Genomic DNA, 18906 nt, shown 5'->3' with positions numbered 1-18906 from the left:
TTTATCACAGTAGCTTTGTAGTATAGCTTTCAAATTGGGTATTGTGATACCCCCATCCATGTGTCTGTTGCCCAGAATTGCTTTTGCTATTCTAGGTCTCTTCTGGTTCCAAATGAATTTTTGAATTGTTTTCTCTAGTTCTGTGAAGTATATTGTTGGAATTTCAATCGGCATTGCATTAAATCTATATGGTAATTTTGAAAGTATGGTCATTTTCACTATATAGGTTCTTCCCACCCAGGAAGAAGGGATGTCTTTTCATTTTCTTATATTGCCCCCCTTCTCCTTTTTCAGGGTACTGTAGTTTTCAGTGTAGAGGTCTTTTGCTTTCTTTGTTAAATTGATTCCTAGATATTTCTTTTTTTTGGATGCTATTGTAAAAGGAATTGTTACCCTAATTTCTCTCTCAGTGAGTCTGCTATTTGTGTATAAGAATGCTATTGTTTTTTGAGTGTTGACCTTATATCCAGCTACTCTACTGAATCTGTCAATTAAGTCTAGAAGTCTTTTGGTAGAGGTTTTTGGGTCTTCTATGTAAAGTATCATAGCATCAGCAAATAATGACAGTTTAACTTCTTCCTTTCCTATCTTTATTCCTTTTATTTCTTTCTCTTTTCTAATTGCTGTGACCAATGTTTGCAGAACTATGTTGAACAGGAGTGGTGATAGTGGGCATTCTTGTCTTGTTCCTGATTTTGGCATGAAAGTTTTCAGTTATTGACCATTTTTTATGATGTTGGCTGTTGGTTTTTCATAGATAGCCTTAATCAGGTTGAGATAAAAGACCTTCTGTTCCAATTTTCTGTAGCGTTTTTATCATGAATGGTTGTTGGATTTTGTCAAATGCCTTTTCTGCATCAATTGAGATGATCATATGGTGTTTGTCCTTGACTCTGTTAATATAGTGTATTGCATTTTTTGATTTACCAATATTGAACCATCCTTGCATCCCTGGGGTAAACCCAACTTGATCAGGGTGTATGATCTTCTTGATGATGCCCTGTATTCTGTTTGCTAGTATCTTCTTGAAGTTTCTGCATCTATGTTCATTAGGGAGATTTTCCTGTAGTTCTCTTTTTGGGTTGGGTCTTTCCCTAGTTTTAGAATCAAAGTAACACTTGCTTCCAAGAATGATTTTGGAAGCCTTGCTTCCCTTTCAATTTCCTTCATGAGTTTAAAGAGTGATGGTGATAGTTCTTCTTTAAATGTCTTATAGATTTCAGCCGTGAAGCCATTAAGACCTGGGCTTTACTTTGTACATTTTCAATTTCACTCATTGTAATTGGGATGTTTAGAATTTCTATATCTTCTTCCTTTAACTTTGGTAATTCATATGTATCTAGGAATCTGTCCATTTCTTCTGTGTTTTCCATTTTATTAGAGTACAGTTTCTCAACGTAGGTATTGATGAACCTCTGGATTTCTCCCGGGTCTGTTGTGACTTCCCCTTTTTCGTTCTTAGTTGCATGGATTTGAGCCTTTTCTTGCCTTTTTTTTTTGATAAGATTGGCTAACGGTTTATTGATGTTATTTATTCTTTCAAAAAACCAACTCTTTGATTCATTAATTTTTAGTATTGTTCTCTTAGGCTCCATTGCATTGATTTCTGCTCTGATCTTTATAATTTCCTCTCCTGTGCGAGCTATGGGATTGTTATTCTCTTCTTTTTCTGGGAGATTGAGATTCTGCATTAGGTTATTTATCTGAATTTTCTCTCTTTTCCTAATATGGGCATTCACTGTTATGAATTTCAAGCATAGAATTGTTTTCATTGTGTCTCATAGATTCTGGTATGTTGTACTGGCATTATCATGTACTTGTAGAAACTGTCTAATTTCTTCTTTAATTTCCTCTGTGACCCATTAGTTGTTCAGGAGGGGGTTGTTCAATGTTCAGGTATTTGTGAGAGTTTTGCAGTTTTTCATGTTATTGATTTCCAGTTTTATTGTATTATGGTCTGATAATAGACAGGGGCAATTTCAGTTCTTTTACATTGACTTAGACATGTCCTATGAGTTAGTATGTGGTCTATTTTGGAGAATTACCCTTGTGCAGCTGAAAAGAATGTGTATTCTGATTTTGTGGGATGGAACACTCTGTAAATATCTATTAAGTCCATTTGTACAATAGCTTGTTTCAGTTCTTGAAATTCATTGTTAATTCTTTGTCTAGATGATCTGTCTATTTGTGATAGTGTGGTATTGAGGTCCCCCACTACAATTGTATTGGTGCTTATTTGGTTTTTCATGTCCATTAATATTTGTTTTGTATAGTTGGGGGCATTCAGATTTGGTGCATATATATTTAGGATTGTCATCTCTTCCTCTTGGATTGTTCCCTTCACAAGGATGTAGTGACCATCTTTGTCTCTCTTAATTAGTTTTGGTTTGAAATCTACTTTGTCTGCAAATAAGATTGCTACCCCTGCTCTTTTCTGGGTTCCTGTCATGTGGAGAGCCATTTTCCATCCTTTTACTTTCAGTGTATGAATTTCTTTTTGAGTTATGTGTGTTTCTTGTATACAGCATATTGCTGGAAATTGCTTCTTAATCCATTCTGTCAGTCTACTTCTTTGGATTGGTGAATTGAGGCCATTAACATTGATAGTCATAATTGATAGATATTGACTCATCCTTCTCATGATGTTTTACTGTTGTTGGGTCTTATTTCTTTCCCCTGCTTTCCCTTTAGTTTCTTACCTTGCCTGGTGGCTTCCTTCTCTTCAGCCTCATGGAGTTGTGACCTTCATTGCCTTTTTCTAGGATATTGCTTAGAATTGTTTGGAGTGCTGGTTTGGTGTTTGTGAAATTTTCCATACGTTTTTTGTCATGGAAGTATCTAATTTCCCCATTGATTTTGAAAGATAATTTTGCAGGATACAGCAGTCTAGGTTGGAAGTTACTTTCTTTTAGGGCTCGAAATACTTGACTCCAGGCTCTCCTTGAGTTGAGGGTTTGTGTTGAGAAGTCTGCCATGATTCTGATGGGCTTTCCTTTGTAGGTGATTTGTTTCTTTTCTCTGTCTGTAGGATTTTGTTCTTCTCTTGGGTTTCTGGGATCATGGCCATTATATGTCTAGGTGTAGATTGTTTTTGATCATGTCTAGGTGGAGTTCTATATGCCTCACTTATCTGTATATCCAATTCTCCACCTCTGTCTGGGAAGTTTTCTACTATAACTTCTATGAACAGTTTTTTTTTATGTCAATTGTACTTTCCCCTGTTTTTGCGTGGACTCCTGTCAGACTTATGTTATTCTTCTTTGCATCATCTAGCAGTTGCTGAATTGATTTCTCCTGGTCCCTTACTATTTTTAAGAAATCTCTGTTTTCATGGTCCTTCACTGTATTCCTGTCTTCTATATCTGATATTCTATCTTCAGATTCTCTTAATCTGCTCTGCATGCTTTCAGTGGAGTTTTTAATCTTCTGAGTATCTGTTTGAATCTGTTTTACCAATCTCATTTCTTTCTTATGTTGGGCAATCATGGTTTCCATTTCTTTCTTATGCTGGGCATTCATGGCTTCCAGCGTGATTCTGAGCTCCTCTTTTTTTTTTTTTCAGTTTCTGTTCTAGAGCCTATAATCATGTCTTTCACTCTGCTCACCATGTCTGTAGTTATCTGGGAGATTATTTCTGCTTTGAATTTTTCTAGAGCCTCATTCATCTGTTCTTTTACTTTCTGTGCTATCAGTTCAGGGTGTCCAGGTGGTTGATTATCAAGCTTTTCCACCTCATTTCCCCCAGAGTTTGTCTTTTGTGTTGTGGATGTCTGAGTTTGTGACTCGCTTAAATGTCTTCTCATTTTTGTTTTTTCTACTGTCCTTGGTTTAGTTCCTGGGCTGATATTTTAAAGTTGCTTTTTGTAAGTGTTTTTGCTGGTGTATTTAGAACCCTTATGGAATGATTGCTTCTCAGAGATGTCTTCAAGGTATAGCTGGCCTTTAGGTTTTGAGTCTCTAATGGCTCTGAGGCTATCTCATTTTCATTATACCAGGAAGGACAACTGATTAGATCAATCACAACACCTTAGCCCAAGTGATACAATCAGCAACATCATAGCATCAAATACATCATTAGAGAATGACAATTTGTGAAGGGCCTCCTTCAGGGTATGTCTCTGCTGTCACAATAGACAATGTGGGCAGCAGTGTGCAGTGATAAGTCAATGAGTCTCAGTAAGCTAGTTCCAGACCCATGAGATTCAGGCAGATTCCTGGCTGCAAGTCTCAAGTTGAACTCCCTGTCCTCCTGCAGGGTTGCACTCTGCAAGGTTCTATTGGAGGTTTCAGCTGCCTCTTCCCTGAAGAAAGTCTAGGCTCCGATGGGAGCTGATGATCCCTCTAATTTACCAAGTACGGTGGTCTGGTGTGCTTTTATTGCAGAGATTCTCTTCATTTTTCCAGTGGGCTTATTTTCATCATGGTGCCTGAGAAAGGCCCTCTCTCTGTTGTTCACTTCTGCAGCTCAGGACAATGGCTTTTATGTCCCCCTGTACCTCTGCAGTATCGAACCAAGTAGCTCCACAGCCTGGAGACCAGAGGCAGGGGCGGGGGTGCCAGTTGTTGGAGGCACCCGAGAGGTCAATCTGGGGTTGGTGGGCATGCCCAGGGGGGTCCTTCTCACCCTGTCTTGGTCATAAGCTGGTGAAGCAAGCTGGAAGAAGCAGGTTCCAGTCAGGCTGCAGCTGATTGGCCCCACTCATCCAACCTGGGGCTGGTGGGCATGCCCTGGGTGGAGGGGGAGGGTCCTCTTCACCCTGTCTGAGCCTGTCTTGGTCACAAGCTGGTGAAGCCAGCCAGAGGAAGCAGGTTCCAGTCAAGCTGTAACCGCATGGCCCCACTCCCGGATGCCTTTTTGATAGCTGGATAAACTATTCTCAAATAAAATATCCAGGATTTATAAGAAATGCAAAACTTTGAAATTCTGAAAGAAATTTTGAATAAATAAGAATTCATATTTTGAGGAAAGTACATAATATACAATATTGATTTTTTTTTAAAAAGATGGTAAGTTAAATGTAATCCCTATGAAAAGTGTGTCAACTTTAGGGATTTTATAAAATAATAAAACTTATATGGAAAAATTCACATGATAATATCTAAGAAAATTATAATGACAAATAATTTGGATAGAGGTACATAGCTAGATACATAGATATATAGATAGATAGCTACAGAAACTAAAGCAAAATGGCAGCAACCTAGAATGAGACAGTTCAGTAAAACACAACATAGATTTCCAGATAGATCCTAACATGTATGGGGATTTCATATAAGTTAAAGAAGGCAACTCAAATTAATAAGAGAATAGATAAGGTATTCAACAAGTGGTATCCAGACAATTAATTTTGGAAAAATAAATTAAGATTTCATTCCTTCTTACATAATGTAACAAAATAAATAACAGAGAATTTATGTTTCTTTTATTAGATGTCTATGTGTAATTTTAGCTCAGTAAATACTTCTTCCATGTTACAAATGGGATCGGTAATCAAACTCTTGTCTTTGCAGTTACCAATTTTAAATTTGATCTAAATGCTATTAATCTCATGCTTTATAAATATACACAAACTTATAACCCCATATAAATAGTGCACTTATTTTTGTCATTTTAAAATCACAGCAAGACTATTCAGTACACGTTATTTTGTAAATTCCAATACCTCTTGACAATATATCCTGGATATTCTTGTATATGGATAGTTATTAATGCATACTTTTATAATAATTGTTCTGTGTTCCATTGAATGAAAGCTCCACCCTGTATTCCATCATTTACCTATTGTCTCTGTGGGTTCTTTACTGTATTATTTACTTATTTTTTGTGAATATTGTTACAATATATATCGATGTGTGTACATGCATATATATGCATATGTGTGTGTGAGCCTTTACATGTTCATCTCTTATTTCTTTGGGAATATTTTAAAAAATGAATATGTTCAAAGGGTCTGGTGTAATTTTAATAGATATTTCCAGTTTCCAAAATGCTTGTGACAAGTTATACTGTTACTATTATTAAATTAGGATGCACATTTATCCATATGCATGCAATGGATGATGTATGTTAAAAATTTTGTTAATGTGGTGATTTAAAATTAGTACCTTATTATTATTCATTTTATTTGCATTTGTGAGGCTATGAATACTTTTGGAAATCCATTCAGAGATTCATGGGCTGTTTGACTTCTATTAAAGAAGATAAACACCATGTATTTATCAATTGTAAGGATACACAATTTAATTTGAATGAAGAACCATCTGATCAATATCTAGCAACAGAAATGTATTTGGTAGTTTTCTGACTTACTGGGGCACAGCCTTCACTACTGTAGTTAGTTAAAGATATTTTACTTCTGTGAAATTTTCATTCTTATCATTTGATGACTTTGCTTTGTTTATTTCCTCTATTGCTGGACATTGATTGTTTTGATGTTATATTTCTATAATATAACATGATACACAGTCTAATATAGACATTAATAGACATAGTCTAATACATTACTATTGATTGATTATGAGTCCCGTATTTTGCCAATATTTTTCTCATTATCTCATATTTTTGAACTTTATTCACAATATATTTTACTATGTCCTCTTTTGTAGTCAAATGGGTCTATATTTTTTCATCATACATTTTGGATTTATTAGTAAGTATACTTACTTCATCTCAAATTTACACAAATAATTTTCTAACTTTTCTTCTAATATAGAAATCCTCACTGAAACAAATAATTGTTGTAACATTTGATTTATCACTTCAATTGAAAAGAATACTTAACAAATATACCAGTCATGTAATTAAAATTCAATTTTCTCTCACTTTCATTTTAAACATATTTATTTTATTTTAAACACTTTTATTAATGATATTGTGCATTTAAACAAATCAGCATTATGATAAATGTTTGAAACAGGTCCTTAAAGTAAAATAGTCTGTTTTCTTTTAGGCCTATTAAAAATATTTTCAATAAAATTTAAACTTTCTGCCTTTTTATTCACTATTAGATTGACCAATTATAAAGTGTTAATGCATATGCATTCATAACTAATTTATAGGGACACAAACAGAGTGGTACAAAGAAATAGGATAGAAGAGCTTGTGGAACATTTCATTTCTGACACCTGCCACTCTGTATATAAAAGAAATTTTGTTAATTATCCACATGGATATTTAAATACAGTTTCTCTGAAGATCTATCATTCAGACCTTTCATAGGATTCATTTAAAATTGAGAGCACCACTCCCTGTTAGAGCTCTTCTGATCTAGGGCACAGCTGTTCACTCGATTACAGTTTGACACTTTTTCTTTATTTTTTCATACTGAGCTTCTCTTGGCTCTTGAAACATTATCTGCTTTAAGCTGACATAGTGCTAAGCATGAAAGACTTAACAAATAGCTTATAACTTGACTTCTTAAGACTATGGAGAATGTTATTATCTGCATAGTTAGAAATTAGTATTCTGAGGATATTCAGAGCTCACTGAAAGGTGTTTGACAGTGGAGAATCAGTGGAGTAGATTCTATTTATATTGAAAGGATGCTCACATTTGGTTTGCTGACACAGAAATTAGAGTTTTAGGATGTAGCAATGGACTAGGCACTAGAATTTGAGAACCAAGTAGACAGTGCTAAGTGAATGGATTTCCAGGTCTTGAAGTTCAGGGAGGTTTTCAGTTGCAAGAGAGGGGTGAACTAACATTAAAATATCCATTAGAATGCTGGGAAAGCTTTAGATTGTAAATTCCCAAAAAGAGCAGACAAACTGAAAAGGTAGCATTGTTTCTAAAGATCAACTAGAATTTCAATCTAATATGTGGAATGTTAAACACAAAAAACTCTCCACAAAAAAACAAAACACAATAATTTTGGAGTCTAGGCAAACACTATTTGTGATGGCAGGGATTACAAATATGGTCACCAAGCAGGAGAAAAAGCAAACATTTAGAATGATATCTGTCTAAAGGCAGAGAAATGCTGTACTTTGAGGGTAGAGAGTGAATGTATATCAATAGGAAATTACCTTGCTTAAAGGTAACCAAACTTTTGTTTCAACTTAGAGTCAGAGAGGGGATTTTATATTATTTCTGGTGGGCAGAATCTAGTTTATAAGTCTGGCTTGCTTTACGCTAGAAGTAAAGAAGCAGCAGTAAGTTAATGGAAGGAATAAACAGGTGGAGAACAACTAGCTGCTTATCAATAAATTATGACAATAGTTATTCTACTCACAGTACAAATACATCGAGTGTTTCTTGCTTTAATGGAAAAATATTTCCAGGAAATAGCTAATTTAAAGGTAATAGGATAAAGTTGGCATTTCTTCCTTTTTTTCTGAGAATTACTCAAATGCAACAAGAAATACCAAACATGCAATCACACATCTATTTTTGTGAAACTAGGAGAAACTTGAAGCCATAAAATGCAAAATAGACAGGCTGACAAAGCCTGAGAGGATTGAGCAGGATGGTATGTGGTGGGAAGAGTAGGGAAGATTCCCCCCGAAGCCCCTCCTGGAGAACCCATACAGAGGTGCCAATAGCTGATGCCTCTGAGCTGAGCTGCAAATCCCAGCTCCTTTATTTACAACAGCAAAGAGCAGGATGTTTGTTTGCACTTGGAGCAGAACTGGGTTCCCTTGAACCCAGTTAAATTTCTAAAACAGATGATGAAACTTTTTGAGAAATCTTACAAGCTACTCTATGATACTCTGTGTCTGTTGGACAACAGTGTAGAGGAATCTTAGCATTTTACACAGCTTGTAGAGGAGGCTACCTGAAAGCACAAGAAACCCCAGTCATAAGCAAAGTCCTAGCTAGCTATAAATATAACCTTAGCTCGTGCCAAAATATATAGTTCAAATAAATGTGCTTTATATTTAGATAGAAGCTAAAATAAGATTTTTGCAATAATCTATAAATTTAGTCATAATTTTCAACAAGTCAAGTGTCCATCTAAAAGCATTAATTGCAATTTTTAATGTGATAGTTTTCAAAATAGAGATACATTCTCAAGGTCAAAGTTTCATTATCTTCAAATAAATCTTCACACAATATTATTAAAGAAAGCTTGTAGAATAATAAAATTTTATACTCATATGTATATATACACACATTTCTTTAGGATAACTTTTAAAATTCAAGCAAGTTACTCCTTTCAAAATATCTGTTATTAATGGAAGAAAAAATACAAATTGAATGGGAAAAAGAGGGACACATGGTTCCTTTTGTAGCTCAAACTCAAAGATTACATCGCTATTCTTCATAAACATATCATGAGTTCCTGCTCGTGTTTGATGAAATAGAAGTAGAATAAGACAGTTTTTGGCTTCAACTAACATGATACTTGAAGAATTAAATTATTTGTATACATTCATATAATTAAAAAACATAATAATTACATAGTCATATAAGAGCTCTCACACATGACATATAAACGTTTGCCAAAGGGATTAATGCCTCAGATTTGTCCCCTGCCTGCTCTTTAATGCAGGCAGTTTATTCTGCCTTTAGTAAAGGGACTTAGAATTACCATGTTACCAAATGCCATCAATATTTTGGAAAGGTCACTACAATGTCAGAGTTGGTAAAGTGTGGAAAAAGTAATGCATTAGAATAATACCAAAGTGAGGCTCTTGAGCCCCTAAGGCATCGCCAGTGTGTGTAATACCCAGCCCACCATCAGTTCTCAGGGAAGTTATTGACTGAATGCGATTATCTGTTATCTGACCTGATTCCTTTCACACTTTATTGCACTGCCTGAGATGTAGATATCATTATCAGCATTTCACTTTAGTCACTCAGTCTGTGGTCAGATTGGAGGGATAAAGTCTATGATTTTCTAGACATAGGACTTATAAAGAGGCCAGATTGCTTTTGACTAAGAAATATCTTATTATATATATTTTCACCTTTGAAAAATAAATGTATTTACTAAATGTCTTCTAAAAAGAGGAATAAGAATAAAACAGCTAAGCTGTTGTTCCATAAGTAAATTTAGGTAACATGTGCAGCTTCTATGACTTCCCACTGTTTTGAGGTATCGTAAATCTTCTACACTTTCTATCAAGTATGTGGTACTAGTAGATAAAATTTTATATATCACTAGAAAGTAATACAAGAGGAAGAAAATGTTGTCAGATTTATTTCTAACATGTCAAAACAAACAAGAAAAATCTTGTTAGTTTTAAAACATTGTGTAGTTGGATGTATTTAAAAACCTTATTAGATAAATTTCCATCTATTTTATTTAAAAGCCAAAATATTCAACTGCACTATTTAGTTACTTCACCTGACAGCCTGGCAATATCTGCATGAAACAGTTTAAAACTCCGGATAACCAAGAATGAGTTATAATGAAGTTCCTTTCTATAACTTATATACAAAGCTTATTATTTTGAATGCACTCATATATTTACAAAGGTAAAATAAATTAAAGTTTGATATGTTAAAGTTTCTGTATGTGATTATTCCCATTGAATTACATTTCTTTTCTCAGATCCAAATTAGCTAATTTCTAACAGTAAAATATCTGTAATGGCTTTCTTATTTACACCACCTAAAACCACAGCAATTATGCAGTAGCTTGGTTTCCTTTTATTTTTTAATGAGCACATGGGTATTCAACCAACAATCACAGTTGTTAATAACATGCCTTTGGGTTTTAGCCCTTGATGTTTAACAGAACTTTTGCCACAGGACTGAATAGGACAAGTGAAAAAGACAAGCATTTTTTAAAGATAAGACTATAAACAGATATTAGTGGATGTGCCCGTTTTGGCAGCACATATACTAAAAAAGATATTAGTGGTAATTTTAATTGAAAATAATATTATTTGTTACAAATAAATTCAATCTCTATGGGAGTGCCTTGGGAAGAATCAGCTCTTTGTAGTTTCTATTGATTGTTCTGTTATGGAGAAGATCAAAGCTAAATACAAATTAAGCAACTTGATTATTACTCTGGAGGACTGAAAAACTGTAAAGGCAAACTAAAGAAGCTTAGAAGATGTTCATGTGTGAGAAGTGATACAAATGATAAATGATATTTCTACAAAATATGCTCTCAGTTTTGACCCAACTAAACCTGGGAATGAATTTAGAAGGGCAAGAATTAATATCTTAATTCTATTGCTAGAGAAACAGACTAAGAGAGATTCTAAGCTGCATAAGGTCACAGCATTAGATATTGTTTCCTTGACTCGGGCCAAAACATTTACTTCAATTGTTTAAATACATTGTCTCTCATGTTGGAGGAAGTCTAAAATACAATATCCTAATCCTCGGATCTTGTTATGAAATTTGTTGTTATGCCAAAGTCCTGAGAAATAAACAGAAAGTAATATGAGTGAATGGGGAAGGAAAAATGCAGCTATTACCTGTCTTCTGCCTCCATGCTTAGAAGCAAATGAGAGCCATGTGCAGCAACCAGGGAGATTCTGTAGCCACTCAGCACAGTTTGTCTGTTTTTGTAATACTCTTCTAATTGGTTTTTCTGCTTCTCCTTTGCGCACTGTTGAACACAGAGCAAGAGTAAGGTTTTTAAAATTAATTAATTAATTAATTAATTAATTTATTTACTGGGTACCGAAGGGAATAAGGTTTTGAAATGTCAGGGGCTTCCTTTCTCACTTAGAGTAGTATCAACATCCTTAAAATGCCCTATTAGTTTTTGACCATTTCCTTATTCACCCCTTTCCAAGTGACTTTATTGTTTTTAGACCACACCACGTGTGTTTCTGCCCCAGAGTATTTGTATTTACTGTTGTTTCTGTCTGGAAAACTCTTCCTCATTCCCCGTATGACTTGATCCTGCATCTCTCCTTGGTCTTCACGCAGCTCTCACTTCCTCAGTAAGCCTCCCCTGTCATTTTCTCTCACCCTGTGACCCAACTTCCTCCTATTTTTGTGCTTTATTTTCTTCTTAGAATTTACCACTATTTTACATACTATTGACAGTACTTTGATACTTCATTATGCTTATTGTATGATTTCTGCTTGACTGATATTCCATGAGGATAGAAAGTTTTATCTATTTTGTTCAGTGCTATGCTTCCATAACCTACAGTGGTACCTACCATATAGAAATTGTTCAATAAATATTATTTGGTATTGAAAGAATAGATTTTAATTAGGAGGTATTGAGGCTGTATGAAATCAAGCATGGTGTAAAATGAGATGGGAGGGCTAAAATAATTGGATGCTTAATCATTGTATTTTGAGATAATGGCAATAACTTCAACAAAATTCTAAAGTCATACAGCTGACTTCTTAATGCCTATTGGTTATTGTCCAGTATTTTTTCCTGAAGAAAATAATAGCTTCCAACACTGATCAACTTACTGTGAAGTAGTTCCATTGGTCAGTTCGTTGTTGTTTTTACCACTGTGACCAAATACTTGAGAAAAATAACTTATAGGAAGAAAGATTTATTTTGGCTTACAGTTTCAGAGATTTCATCCCATGGTTTGTTAGCTTCAAGGCAGATATATCATGGTGAAGGGGGTTGTAGAGGAAAGCTGCTCAGGTTAGGCAGCTAGGAAACAGGGACAGAACAAGAGAGTCAGAGAAAAAGGATGGGGCTGGAGATTGGATACACTCTTCAAAGGCATACTCCCAGGGACGTACTTCCTCCATCTGGGCCCCACTTCCCATTAGTACTTCAGCTATGAACAAATCACTGGATTAATTATCAGTGAGGTCTGCATGCTCACGATCCAGTTCCTTTCCAGGGCTCATTTCTCTGTTCATTGCTGCACTGGGGATCAATCGCTCAATACATGAGTCTTTGGGTTACACTTTGTATTTAAGTCATAACAGTCATTTTATCACTTGGTATACATGTTTAATTTCGTTGCATGTCACTGGACTTTTCAAAATAAGAAAACAGGCTGAATGAGTCTGAGAAACTCTCCCAAACAATATGCCTGGGATTCAAATCTGGATTTTCTTCTCTCAGATTCCCATCTTGTAGCAATGGTTTTCTGTCTCTTCTACAGATCAGTTGGCATGAACTCCCAAGAATCTCCGCAATTCTTGTTTTTATCTCCTTCTTTCTTAACAGAACATTCTTATATTCAAGGCTACTAGCATCATCAATATATAAAAACACCACTCCTCTATTTATTTCTTATATGAATGCTTCAGTCAGTCATTGCACACTGATTCCTTGTGAGCAAACCACAGACCTAAATGACTCCCAACTAAAAACAAAATGAAACAAGATAAAACAAAAGTAAGCAACAATAGTTTATTCACTTACATTTGTGCATTCTCTATGTCCATGTGGTTTCAGAGCTTATTCTGTAATCCATTCACAGCAAGTACGGCCTACAATGTGTAGGCAATGTCTGAACTATATACTTCCACTGGTTATTGGAATTTCTTTATCAATTCACTTTTTTTGTCCAAAATTTTGCAAAAACCACTGACATTTCTTTTTTTTTGAAATTTCTTAATTATAAATGAATGTTAGTCTTTTAGAATAATTTTATGCACCATTTGCTGCTACTTAAAACTCTTTTGGAATATAATCCTCCTTTATATCCTAAAATCTCAGTCTCTTCTAATCTTTTTTTCTCCCTTTTTGACCATTTCTTCCTCATACTCTTTAAGAGCTACACTTCCGAAGCTTCTCCCATTCACGTAGAAGTAACTAGAGTCCAATCTTTAGCTTGCAACTATTCTCATCCTATCTACTCTCTTTGGCATTTGCTTTGCCACCTCCAAGTTTAAGTTCACATTTTATGGCTTCTGTTTATGACTTTCAGTTTTATGACTCAAATTTATGTCTCCAATATCACTCAGTCCGACCTCTCCCCTCAGGCCCACATTCATATTTCTCATTGACTATTAGACACCATAAAATAGATGACAACAGTCACTGAAAAATCAACATGTCCCCAAATAGTCACATAAACACACGATCTCACCTGCCATTCTCACAGTTTAAAAAAAACAAACACTGTTCTTTTTTCCCTGTCTCTGAAAATGTCCACTTTTCCCCTTACTTGCATAGTTTTAAAACATAAGATTCACCAGACATTCTGTTTATTCAGATTCATAGTAAATTAATCTTCAAACACAATTCTGCCTATCAAATATTTCTTTAATCTATCACGTTTTCTTCGTGGTCATTGCAATGCTTAATTGAAGTATAGATTATTTCTTGACTAAATTATTGCAACATCTAAGTTCTTCTTACTAATTTGGTTAATTTTATTCCAATCCTCTCCTAATTCATCTATCCTTCATTCAGATGTCAGAGTAAATTTTGCAGAAAATAACTACTCTTTTATATTTCCTCTTCATTATTATCTATCACATCTAGGATAAAGTCCAAATACTCTGATTGGTTGTAAGTCGTGTTCCTACTTACTTCCTTAGACTTGTATTTTATCACTTTCCTCCTTCTACCCAGTGCACTGGGTGTGGATTCCATATGATAGCATATGTACACACACAGGAGCCCATTTTATATACCAGCCACCCTGATGAAAGACAGTGACTGAATGCTTTAGATTCTGCTTTCTTGTCGTATATACAGAACCCTTGGTTAATCATAATGTTTCTATTTGTACTGTTTAAAATTCTAAACATAAAATACATATACATAATCCAAATATAAAATTCCCTACTATAAATTCCTAGGTTGTTTTTGTGATTGAATTTGCTGCAAAGAGTGAGCATTCTTATTCATGATGATTTTTCAGTCCAACTGATGTTGGGATGTGACCCAACAAATGATGATGAGATCATATTTTCTCTATAATCCCTTTGAACTCAGACATATGGATTTTCTTTTTTTCCCTTAAATTATCAATTAATTTTGCAACAGAAACTACAATTTCAGACTTTTTTTGCTATCATGAACTCAAAACCCAATGCTTCCTTCCCAGTATTGAGAGGAGGAGAAAACTTAGTAAGTGGAAGGAGAATATTTTGAGTAACTAGTCTCCACTTACATAGAAACAATGAAGCTAATTCAAGCAAAAAGTAGGAGGCACAGGGATCAAAAACAATGGTCAACTCATGTATACTTTACTGCAAATTCACTAGCCTTTGATTCTCTTTCTTGTGTAAGCTCTAGAAGGGCCAGAGAAGATCTTAAATACTACACAATAGGGTCAATGACAATTGAAGACCTAGATTTATGCTAAGCTTCCCAACCTGTCACAGAGTTCTTAGTTAAGGGACACGCAGTAGGAATTGTGTCATTTCTGGAAAATTCAAAAAGAAGACAATTTAATTCAATGCATAAAATTTTGGCTAGTCAAATATCAATTCCTTGTCATGGGTAATAGATATACTCTAGTTCTCCAGAGCTACTTGGATAGATAACTTTCCATAAAAGCTAAGATTCTATATGGTCACTGATTCTAGAGATCTCTGACCCATATGAATGTGAAGACATTTTCTGTGATGCCACTGTTTGTATTTATCAAAGTATTTAACATTGTACCATAACTTTTCATCATAATTTCTCTCTATTCTACTAGGACATGAAGAAAAGATTGGCTTATACTAAACTCAGTGCCAGGATCTAACATTGTACCTGGAGAATAGTGCATACTTAACAGTTTTAAAAGAGAGAATGAAGCAAGGAAATGAGGGTAAAAGGAGGGAGGAAAGGAGGATAGGGGAAGAAACTGAAAAGTGAAAGGAATCTAGGAAAATGGACTTAATTTATTCAGGGTGCCGTACATCCCAAATTTAAGCTTCCAACACATTTTGACAGGTAAACTTATTCCTACGATGACATCTTGATTTTACAAAGTTAAAAATTAGTCCACAGAGCAAGAGGGAGCAAGAGGGAGCTGATACTTCTGCCCTCCAGCCCACCTTTCTATGACAACACAATGAACTCATAATCCTAGTTATTTAAGAGTTTACATAGATATTAAATAACACACTATATCTCTACCAAAGCAATTGTTATGGTCAATTAGGTGAATAATTATTACTTTAAAAAGTCATCAAATAGTTTTAATGATGAATATTAATAGTTTCTTTGTAACTGTTACTTGGATCAATAACTCATTTTAAAAACACTAAAATTACATATTTTTATAATAGATTATTAGAGGTGTTTCAGTCAATGTCTTGACAGATATCTTGTCAATATCTGAAGAAATATAATTACTTAGTGCCTAATTTTGTAATTCAATACATTTCTATGTCAATAAAATGTACTATTATAACTGAAATTAAATAAATGTCCCTAATCATGGAAGTAAACACAGATATCAAAAAAGTAGAAAATTCATACTATATTTCATAAATAAGGTTAATATTTAAAGATGCTTTGAATATCATAAGAATGCATAGTATTACTGGGTTTTAGTGAGATATTTCCTGATATAGGGTGTTTTTTGAAACACCTTGAGAGGAGAACAGTCATCACTGCAATGCTTTAATATATTATTTTATATAGAAATTCAACACATGATTTTTGTAAACAAGAGATAGAATCAAATTGGAGAAAATTTAATTTGGACAATTTCTACTCTACACAGTTGTAAAATCCCTTTGCTTCTTTATTACTTAATTCCTATTAATTTACATATTTTATTATGGGTCATTGTTTTTATATGTGTGTATAAATTCAACTTACATTTTTGGATTCATGAGACATGCATTGCTTACTTATTATACTTACTATTTAGCAGACATTGTGCAAATTATTTACTTCAATTATTATTTACTTAGCCAGCACACAAATCCAGAATGTTTGATATTTCTATCTTTTACAACTTCTTAGTAAAGGAATTTGGCTTACAGGACTTTAAATGACTTGCTGTCACTCAGAAAGGGAAACTAGAATCTGGATTTAGTCTTTTAACTCCATGGTAAGTGTTGTTTACTGGGCCAGAGCTGCCCAGACTGAGAATTTCAACATGCCAGAGACTTTGACAGAACATGAAGAAAGGCTGCCAAATTGCTGAAAGGCTCTAGACTTGGCACCATCCTGAAGTTCCACCTCTTCTGTTTGAACAATAACATTAGTGTGTAGGAAACCAGAATGTGCCACACCAAATTTTATCATCAGGATTACCATTAGATGGACACAGCTGAGAAGAAGCACATACATGAAAAGCTCTCAGACCTCCTTTAATGGCCAAAAAGCAAGGCATACACATTCACAAAGGCTAAATGTTTCTTCTGCCTTTGGGAAGAAGAAAGGTTCTGAGGAAGAACAAAGGCTGCTCATTAGAGTTAACTTCGGAACACCATCAACCTAAGGCCCCCTGTAGAGAAATGTGCATAAACTGTACTAAATACAATGTATTTCTCAGAGTTTTCCAACCTTACAGACTCAAAATCCTTTTCTTTTTTATTGTCACTTCTCTAAAAACTTACTGTTGTTTATTAAAAATACTAAACACTGTGAGCCTGAATCACTTATTTGAGCATCAGTGGTTTCTGTGAATCTGTGTATGCAGCTTGACCAAGCCTAATTTGACAGTCTATAATCCCCAATGCCCCAAATCTGACACTGGATTTTGTATTTTTGAATTAAGGATGTTTAACCTGTAAATACTCCCACATCTGAAAAACTCTGAAATCTAAAACACTTCTGGTCTCAAGCATTTTGATAAGGGACACACATCCAATATATATAATATGCATGTTAATTTCTATCTTTCTCAAGTTCATCTATCTATAATTCCTGGGGTTTGTTTCAGCTAAGAATTCAGAAGGTTGAGCAGAATTTTCTTTTTGTCCCTTGCAAGTTGAAAAGATTTTTTCCAGATGTCTGTGCTGCACATATAGGAGACCTTTTTAGAGCTCTTATTTATCTCCCCTTCCAAATGTCCTCATCACCTGTGATCATCTAATTTTGTTTTTTAACACCTCCTTCTTTTCTCCTTAAACTTTGCAGCTTTTCCTTAATGGGAGTCTTCTCTCTGTCTCCCCTTCCCTTCTTGCCTCTATCCTAGTCTCATTTTAAAGTCTTTCCCTTCTGCCCAGGTAGATATTCTGTTTTTGTCCTTTTTTCTCTCTTGTCTCTTCTGTTCTACAGCTCTCAGTCTCTCTGAGAAGTTCATAATGCCACATTTCTTCTTATGGAGAACCATCAGCTCAATTTTATCTTTTATTCTCAAAGATCATCATTCAAATTCGTCAAGGTCGTTAGGAGAGAAAGACATACAGAGAGACAGAGACCTATGAGAAGCATTTGATGAATGAAATTCTTTCATTCTTATTATATAATACTGGTGACTTTATGAAGAAATAGTGATAGTAATGAAGCTGAGAGAGTTTCTTGATGTTAATATTTCTGGATATACCTAAAGTGTTAAAATATATTTCCTTTCATATTTAATTCCATATTAGTCCTCTCTTCTAAGAAAATTGTTATGTAATTCACACATTTGCATGATTTAGGAAAGGCATTGGAGCACTGTTTGCAAGTAAGTTGGAAACAGTTATCATGGATAATTGATTAAGTAAATTGTGGCATATCTTAATAGAATGTAGTGCATGATTAAAGTAAAAAGTATGTATTTTTGATATGGAAATAAGTTTACAAGAAGTCTGTTGTTTCAGAAGTCTGTTGCTTTTAAAAATTCATGTCCTAAAAGAATAGCTTTGATGTGCTCTATTTTATTTTTGGTAATACATATTTATGTTTCTGTGTGTGTATTAGAGGACATCCTAGAAGAAATGGTAACTAGAGTTTTCCTCATAATACTGTATTATTATAGATCTACTATTTCTTTGATGTATCTTTCAACTGTATGGATATGATTAAGCAGATTTGGTATGAGTATAATTAGCAAAAGTTATATATGGTATAATAAAGTACCATAAAATTGTTTAATTAATCACAAAATAAAATTTGTGATCAATTAAAAGTGACTGTTTTAAAAGCAAACTTAAATGAAAGGTTTACTTTCCTTACACAG

Source organism: Heterocephalus glaber, unplaced genomic scaffold (genome assembly GCF_053883595.1).
Source record: "Heterocephalus glaber isolate CG9 unplaced genomic scaffold, H.glaber_assembly_v1.0 deba00001569, whole genome shotgun sequence".
NCBI lineage: Eukaryota > Metazoa > Chordata > Mammalia > Rodentia > Bathyergidae > Heterocephalus > Heterocephalus glaber.
Note: the sequence above shows the minus strand (reverse complement) of the source record.